Here is an 8277-nt window from a genome sequence, read left to right as displayed (position 1 = left end):
CATGATAATGTAGTTCAATTTGTTTGGTTTTACCGTGTTGTGTGAACATAGCCATCTTACACCTGTGTCAAAATAAGTCCCACTGAAGTTGAATTTTAGAATAAATATGCATAGTATTGTACAGTCAGTTATGCATTTATACATTGAGAATAATCAAGTTTTATTGCCCAGGATTATATCTATTAATATTGGAGTCTCCGATATATCTGCTTAGACATTTAAGGACCTGGTTCACCCACTACACTAAGCTATATTGGCAGCATTCACATGACACACACACACACACACAAACAGTAACCACATAAGGTGAGTTCACACAACATACGGAACCACAAAGTAGCCATCATCCACATTTCAGTCAGGCATACCGTGTGTACTCTACTAATGATGTGTACTTTCTGATCGTGCAAGAGTGCAGACACTACGATCAGTTACAGGGGGAGGGGGTAATGTTCCTTGCCCCAGACCTCAGTTTGGTCTTGCTATAGAAGAGACAAAACACAGACAGGGGAGATTTTAAGGAACTGGCTGAAGGACTCACAGAAACATGGGAGAAAACTAGTTGCCCATGGAGAGCTAGAAAATTGATCAACGTGGTCACTAAAGGTCAACATCAACCTGATGGTACATAATCCATGGAGAGCTGAGAGCAGGGGCATCTACAATGCACATTAAAAGGCAGGGTTTTGATTGCATGGTCATAGACACCATCTTGACTTTTTTGACCCTCCACCCCCTGTGGATGGCCTGGCTGAGAGCTTCTTACAGCAGGACCTACTTCTCCCTGCAGCCCCAAGCACTAGTACTGAGAGCCAGGAATGGAGTGAATACAAAATACTATGTATTGCATGTTGCCACTCTGTGAGTGGCAGGCCTTCTAACATTACTCTAATATTACTTTGGCTTAGTTAATCCTGTTTTCTAGATTCACCTAACTCATAAATTTACAAACAAACCAAAGGCTGGGTCTGTACAACATTCTAGTTTAAATGCGATTGGCTTCTCTGTGGTTCGGTGTTGTGCAATTACTTGTACAATTACAGAATCCTCTACTGTACATATCTACTGAGAAGGCCTCCTGAATTCAGTAAGACTAACTGTTAAGATGTATACCTGAAATGTATACAGGAATAAATTTACATTATATATGCTTTCCTCATAATACAGAAAAGTCCAGCTTCCTCCCGCCTTTGCATCGTTAAGCTGTTTGGACTAGAAGCCCAATTCAAGTTCACCCTCAGCCCATTGACTGTAGGCTTGTCACTTTCTCAGCCCATCCTAACTCATACGGTTATTGTGGGAAATTCAGCATGTTCAGCTCTTGCTGGAAAGGGCAAATATAATGCTAAGAAATACATGGCAGATGTATATGCTAGAAGAATGCTTCAGTAGTTTGCCTACTTAAAATAGCCTTTGCCATGTTTCAAGAAGACTGTTCACAGTGTATTTTATTTAAAGTATAATATATGTTTTATATATTTAATGCATCAGAATGAAGTTTTTAAAAGGACTGTCAGTTCTGAAAGAATTGTAAAATAATTTGAATCTATTATTCTTCCAATCAAATATTGAACCTGGAGGGGTGGGGCAGAAACTTTGCTGTTGACAGGGCCACAACTAGGGTCTGTGTCACCCGGGGCAAACATGGATTCCGCGCCCATTTTGGCACCCCACCAACACTCATTTTGGTGTCCCACCAGCGCGGTGCCTGGGGCACATGCCCCGGTGCCTCCCCCCCTAGTTGCAGCCCTGGCTGTTGAAGCTAGTAGTTCAACTCTTTTTTTCTCCCCAGATTCATACTTGATTACAAAATAAATTATTGAAATTATTTCCATTTGAGGAAAATGAAAAAAAAACCCTTATTGAAGCATGTGAACAATGCACAATGTGAACAGGTGCAACCTGAAGACAGAAACACTCTGTGCTAAATTAACCTTTAAAGAATTGTGCACTGAATTATGTTACATGTAGCTCCTCTTTGTAAAGATATCCATGTGATTTCTATTTCCTAAAGCAATTGCTTTGTAGAGATGGCTTCAAGTACTTTTTTCAAGGAACAGACATGTTATTTTTTACACTTAATAAGATCCTGGGGGAAAATAAGATCCTGTGGACTTCACGGTCATTCTGATAGGGCATCTGGTGATAGAAACCTTGTTCTTCATTTCATTACTAGGAAGGAGAAAGATTTCAGTTGCTACCAACTTCTCCCTCACTCAGTGTCAGCTGAGTTGATGATATGATGGCAGGAAAAGGAAAAAAAGGTGGGGAGAAAAAGCAAAATATGACAAGATTAACACATGGAGGAAACCAAGCAAACTGATGAATTCATCTATCTTGAGAAATCTGACTAAACATAACCGGACAGCCATTGGGCAAATGGCTCACAATTCACTGCAGTTCAAAATGACCTCTAAATACTTCTGAAGAACATTTCTGGACCACATGCTTATATTTCAGTAAAGAACAAACCTGTGATGAGCTGCATGGCCAGATTAATACACTATGCTAATTAATGATTTATTTAACCACAGTTAATTAAGATTTTTAATGCACTAAGCCATAAATCACTCTTCATAAATCACCTTGCTCCCAAACCAAATATAACATGGCTTAGTAAAACCCTAGCTAGCCAGAGTACAGTTTTAGACACTCTTGCCCCGCCCATCTTCAAAAACAAAGCTGTCTTTTTGGAAACATCTCCCACTCCATGCAACATTCGGTTCTCTTCTCTGCCAATACAATATATTGGTAATGACATTGTCCCAAGGACCCTGGAGAAATGCAAGTGATTCTCTGATGCCACTGCCCTGGAACTTCTGAGCAAAGGAAAATACCAGCATCTTCTTTATCTAGAAAGCACCAGGCTATTGGAAAGAAGATAAGAATGCCAGAAGACAGTGTTAACTAGGCCGTTTTTCCATTTGCCAGGACCTTATTGTTCTGACAGCTATTGGCACCAGAAAAACAACGTATGGACCAGGAGGGATGTATATGTGTAACTTTTTTCCTATCTGCAGCTTTCCTGCTTGAACTTAACACAAAATCCACTCAAGACTTGAAGTTGCAATAGAACCCCAGGTGGAAAAATGTGCTCCAGAGGCGCTTAAGAGCGAAGGTAGCAGGGTCCTGATTTTACAGATAAGCATCTCACCTCTATTTTTCTCCTCCACAGTCAGTCCTTCCTGACTGGGGCTGCTTTTCCTTTCTCTTTTTTTCTCTTTCCTAAAAAGACCATCAGTGTTTATGCAACTAATTTATTTACATTACTTACAGGAAGCTGTATAAAAACATTATTAGGGCAGAGAATACAACAAAAAAGAAAAATACCAAAGATGCATGACAAATAATAAAGTGAAACCCAAACTGAAAATTTAAAAAAAGGGAACAAAGAAATAGAAAGTACAGACTTGGACTGATCTGAAAGAGTGAGCAAGGAGGAAGATAATTAAAAATCTACAGTGCAAAGTGATCAGAGTAGCAAAGCATTGCTTTGAGTCCAGGGATGATAAATAAACTCTTCTCTTTTGGTGGAGAGCTAGTAACAAACAGCCTGGGCCGAACCTACCTGGAGGACAGAAGGGAGCAGAACCAAGTGTGCTTTTGAGGGATGGAGATGAACTTCCTTTCAAAATGCATCACTGGATAATTGGTACCACTTCCAACCCCTGTGTTCAGAATCCAGTGTGAAAACCCTCAAAGCAAAATCTCCTGCATCCAGTTATTTTCTAAGGTATGACAAATTTGAATGTATTATTAAATATAAATTATTAAATAGAGTATAAATTTAATAAATAAGATAAATGACGCTGCTCTTCTGTAGGACTACTGGATCTGAGCTGGAAAACTCTTAAAGACCACTAGAGGGCAGCAAAGAGATAAAACCAATGCTTTGCTGCCATGTGATGGTCATCTGGATTTTGTCACCCCTGCTCTGGTAATCCTACTTTGAATTATTTAGTAAGTCCCTAATCCAGTGTTTCTCAACCTTGGCAACTTTCAGATGGGTGGACTTCACCTCCTAGAATTCTCCAGCTAGCATGGGAGTTGAAGTCCATCCATCTGAAAGTTGCCAAGGTTGAGAAACACTGCTCTAATCCCTGTATTTATATTCCTACCCATTCTAAGCAGTGGCTTACTTCTTCTGAACAAGTAGTGATCTACACCATCCAGGCAATAGACTTGAATCTTGGCTATCTTTTCCCAATGGACAGATGAGGCTAGCCATAGCCCCTCATAATACTGATGTACCTGCCTAGTTGGCTTGAATTCATCTGTGTCACAGAGGTCACTTCAAACTCTGGAGAGCAAGACAGATGAGTAAGCACTCCTCCACTGCCCCACCAAACTACAGACCTCATGCTTTACAAGGCTGATCAGATGAATCATCCATTAACAAACAATATCTCCATTTTTCCATAGTTTACAAATCATCATACCTGCTACCAGACACTGGTTGTTTTGATTGTCTGATTTTGGTTATTTGAAAAAGAGTAATCAATTGGGTCACATTACATGGTAAACTAAGAATAAAACCAATAATTTTATTTGCAAACCACAATTTAGGGCTTAGTATGTGTAAATACAATCACTTGTTTGTAAACTATCATTTAACAAATCCATAGTTTTGTGTGATGTTTGAACCCAGTAACAGACTTGGGTATAATTTAGTTACTGGTAACCCATCACCTGAATAAGAAAGTCAGTGGGTTCTTCTGGATAAAACAGCATGGGGGATTAAGTACAGTCCTGGAGGACACCAAAATGTAAATGCACAGAAAAAGCATCACCCAGATATTAGCCCAGCCATGCAAAAGCAAACAGTGCTATTCATGCCCAATTTGGTCAGCCTTTCCAGAAAATTACCATGGTTGATGGTAGTGAAAACTACCTGGAAGTCCAAAAGCACCAGCAGATTGACTCTGGCTAGATCAAAAAAATCTTCAGCCATCAGCCATCCTTTTCTACCATAACGGCTGGATTAACACATTTTGCTAAGCCCATACAATGTGTGAATCCAACCTTATCATTCTCCTGGCAAAAAATCCCATAAAACAACTCTTTGCTACAGCTAATGAGCTTTTACATTTGGAAAATTATCTAAAAGTGCTAGCATGACTCACTCAAACATCTTGCCTGAGGCAAAGACAGTAGTTATTGGTCATTATTAAGGTCATTTTTGTTCAAAGATTTGTGTGAGTGTGTGGGTGTCATGGTCATGCTACTGCCTCATTTAAAGAAGCTGAAATAATTCCTGTGAATTCCACCTCCTAGATCAGCCTTTCTCAACCTTTTGACCCTGGAGGAACCTTTGAAATATCTTTCAGGCCTCGGGGAACCCCTGCACACTCAGGCTCAAATATAGGCCAGAAGTTGTTGTTTATTCGTTTAGTCGCTTCTGACTCTTCGTGACTTCATGGACCAGCCCACGCCAGAGCTTCCTGTCAGTCGTCAACACCCCCAGCTCCCCCAGGGATGAGTCCATCACCTCTAGAATATCATCCATCCACCTTGCCCTTGGTTGGCCCCTCTTCCTTTTGCCCTCCACTCTCCCTAGCATCAGCATCTTCTCCAGGGTGTCCTGTCTTCTCATTATGTGGCCAAAGTATTTCAGTTTTGCCTTCAATATCATTCCCTCAAGTGAGCAGTCTGGCTTTATTTCCTGGAGGATGGACTGGTTTGATCTTCTTGCAGTCCAAGGCCAGAAGTTACAAAACTATTATATTTGCTTCATGTATATATGCATTAACAGTGTTCTTAAACTAAAAATAAAGAATGAAACTTGCCTCTTTAATTCAGTTGCCTGAATTTGAAATATTTTTTTAAATAAATCATGATCTCCCGAGGAACCCCTAGTGACCTCTTGCGGAACCCAAAGTTTCCATGGAATCCTGGATGAGAAACTCTGTCCTAGATTAATTCAGGCATTGCTTCCCTGCTGAATGTAATCATTCAAGAATGGCAAGGCAGACATACACATCATTGGTCAGACTTGCACATATCTTCAGACCTTAAAAAACTGGAAGTCCTATAACAAAATAAGACTAGATTATGTCCTGAATACCTCCAATCATAAATCTGCATTAAATGTAGAATTCTCCCTATCATTTCTTTTTTTTATATAAGAATTTTATTAGATTTAAGACAAAGATAAAAACTACAGAAAAGCAAAAAACTACAAAAAGGAAAAAGAGAAAACTGAAAAAAGTGTGAAAACACAAAAGAAAAACTTTTTTTACTATTACAAGAAGAGGTGACTTCCGACTTTTAACAGCAAAGGTATAGAACAAAATTTCCATAATCAATCCCTTACTCTATATTAAACCAAAATCACTTTATTTCTATAAATCATTCCATTGGCACATTATAAAAATCAATAAATGCAATTGCCCCATCCCCTTATATTAAAATAAAAAGAAGAAATACATACATACATACATACATACATCTCCTGATCAACTTACCCCCAAAGATAACATTTATTTAATTATTTCCTTCCTACTACTGTTCTGTACATTTCCGTCTACTATAATAAAAATCAAACTAAAAAGCATATAAATTATCTGCCATTATAATTAATAATGCAACAATTATAATAATCTTAATCATATTAAGACTAAAACCAAGCATTTATAATTATACCTTATTAATCTTAATCCAAATCATTAAAGATGAATGAAGTCAAACAAGCCCTAGAAGCAATCCAGATGAATATTCTTAAACCCTTACCCCACTTCAAAATAAAACAGAGCATTTACATATCCCCATAATACACACAGAGCTTTTTTTGTAAAGAAATCAGACAGCCCAACTGCCCCCCTTAAAAACTCTGACTTCTCTTCAGGAGACCTCCCATACATAATAACCCCTTCTTTTCCATAACATTCCATCAGAAAATCAATTTCACTTATGGTTTGCAACTCAATCTGTCCCTTTAATCTCTTCAACTACAACAGAAGCCCTGATCTCACTACTAGAAGAAAAATTTCTATCATTGTTAAGCTCTCCAATTTCTTCCATGACATCCCCAACCAGATGACACATTTTAGACCTCATGTTTTCCACAATGTCCTGAATGTCTTGCATAGAAACTTGACAGGAATCAAAAAGAACCTGTTTAAAGACTCGATGAAAATCCAAGAAAGTCTGATTGAAATCTTCCATGTCTCACACAGTAAATTATGGTGCCCCCTAGGTACTTAACCAGCAAAAGTGGGAGATAATAGAAAAAATCTGAAATGTGTTTACACAAGTGAAAGTATGATAACAGGCAGTTCCCCAGGGAAAGTAGCAACAGAAACAGCAGATTCAATGTGTAGGAAAATGTTAAAATCTTCAAATTTAGTACAAAAATAATAACAGGGAGACAATTACGTACTCTCAACCTTCCTTAATATTTAGATGGAAAGCAAAGTCCAAAACTTAAAAAGATTTTTTTTAAAGAAATTAATCACAAAATAAATAAATAATATAAATATAAATATAAATAAATAACAAAAATAACAATAAGCATGAAGAGAACATGTTTCTCCTTGGTGTAGAAAGCCTCTCTTAGGGTAGACATACTTTAAAGAAAAATAAATTGGGTGATTTAGAAATGGGGTGGCTGGTCTTAATGTTCCTTTAAGGCTGCAGTGCGGCTTGGAAATGATGATGCCCCAGGCTCCCAGCTGCTCTTACCAGTCGATCACGAAAGCTGTTTGAAATTTTCTGGCTGCAAGCAGCCTTCCAAAGGACAGATGGGGTAATTCCAAGTGTTTTTCTTTCTCTGAAAAATGCTCCTGGGCTTCTGGAAAAACCTGCCTGAGCCCCCAAAATTGCCATGTTGTCAGTTCTGCTCCCAGAGCCTGCAAGCACCGCTGTTCAGACTGCCATGTTCCCACCGGAAGCCCTTTCTATCATCATTTCTGAGTAATGGATTCTTACCACTCAGAACTGCTGTGATCTCAGAACATAGACATCAATTAGAAGCCACAATGACATCACATGCATCATGATGTCATCACTCACCTGTCATCATGACTCTTATGATGTCACTTCCAGCCAGCCTTTCCTGCAGAAGCCCATTCTGAGTGGTTCTGAGCCACTCGTCATTCTCAGCTACGATGTTGTCGCTTCCCACTGGGCTGGTTCAGTTATTGTGCAAAGATGTAACAAGGCTTGTTTGCTTTTGACTTTGTGAATTGTGTGAACCCAGCCATCACATTTTTTAAATCATGATCTACAGTTTGGTGTGAAGTGGGAACCCATCCAATGGTAATCTATTTAACAGTCCAT

The sequence above is a fragment of the Candoia aspera genome, chromosome 3, assembly GCF_035149785.1.
Source record: "Candoia aspera isolate rCanAsp1 chromosome 3, rCanAsp1.hap2, whole genome shotgun sequence".
NCBI classification, from domain to species: domain Eukaryota; kingdom Metazoa; phylum Chordata; class Lepidosauria; order Squamata; family Boidae; genus Candoia; species Candoia aspera.
This window is presented reverse-complemented; position numbering follows the sequence as displayed.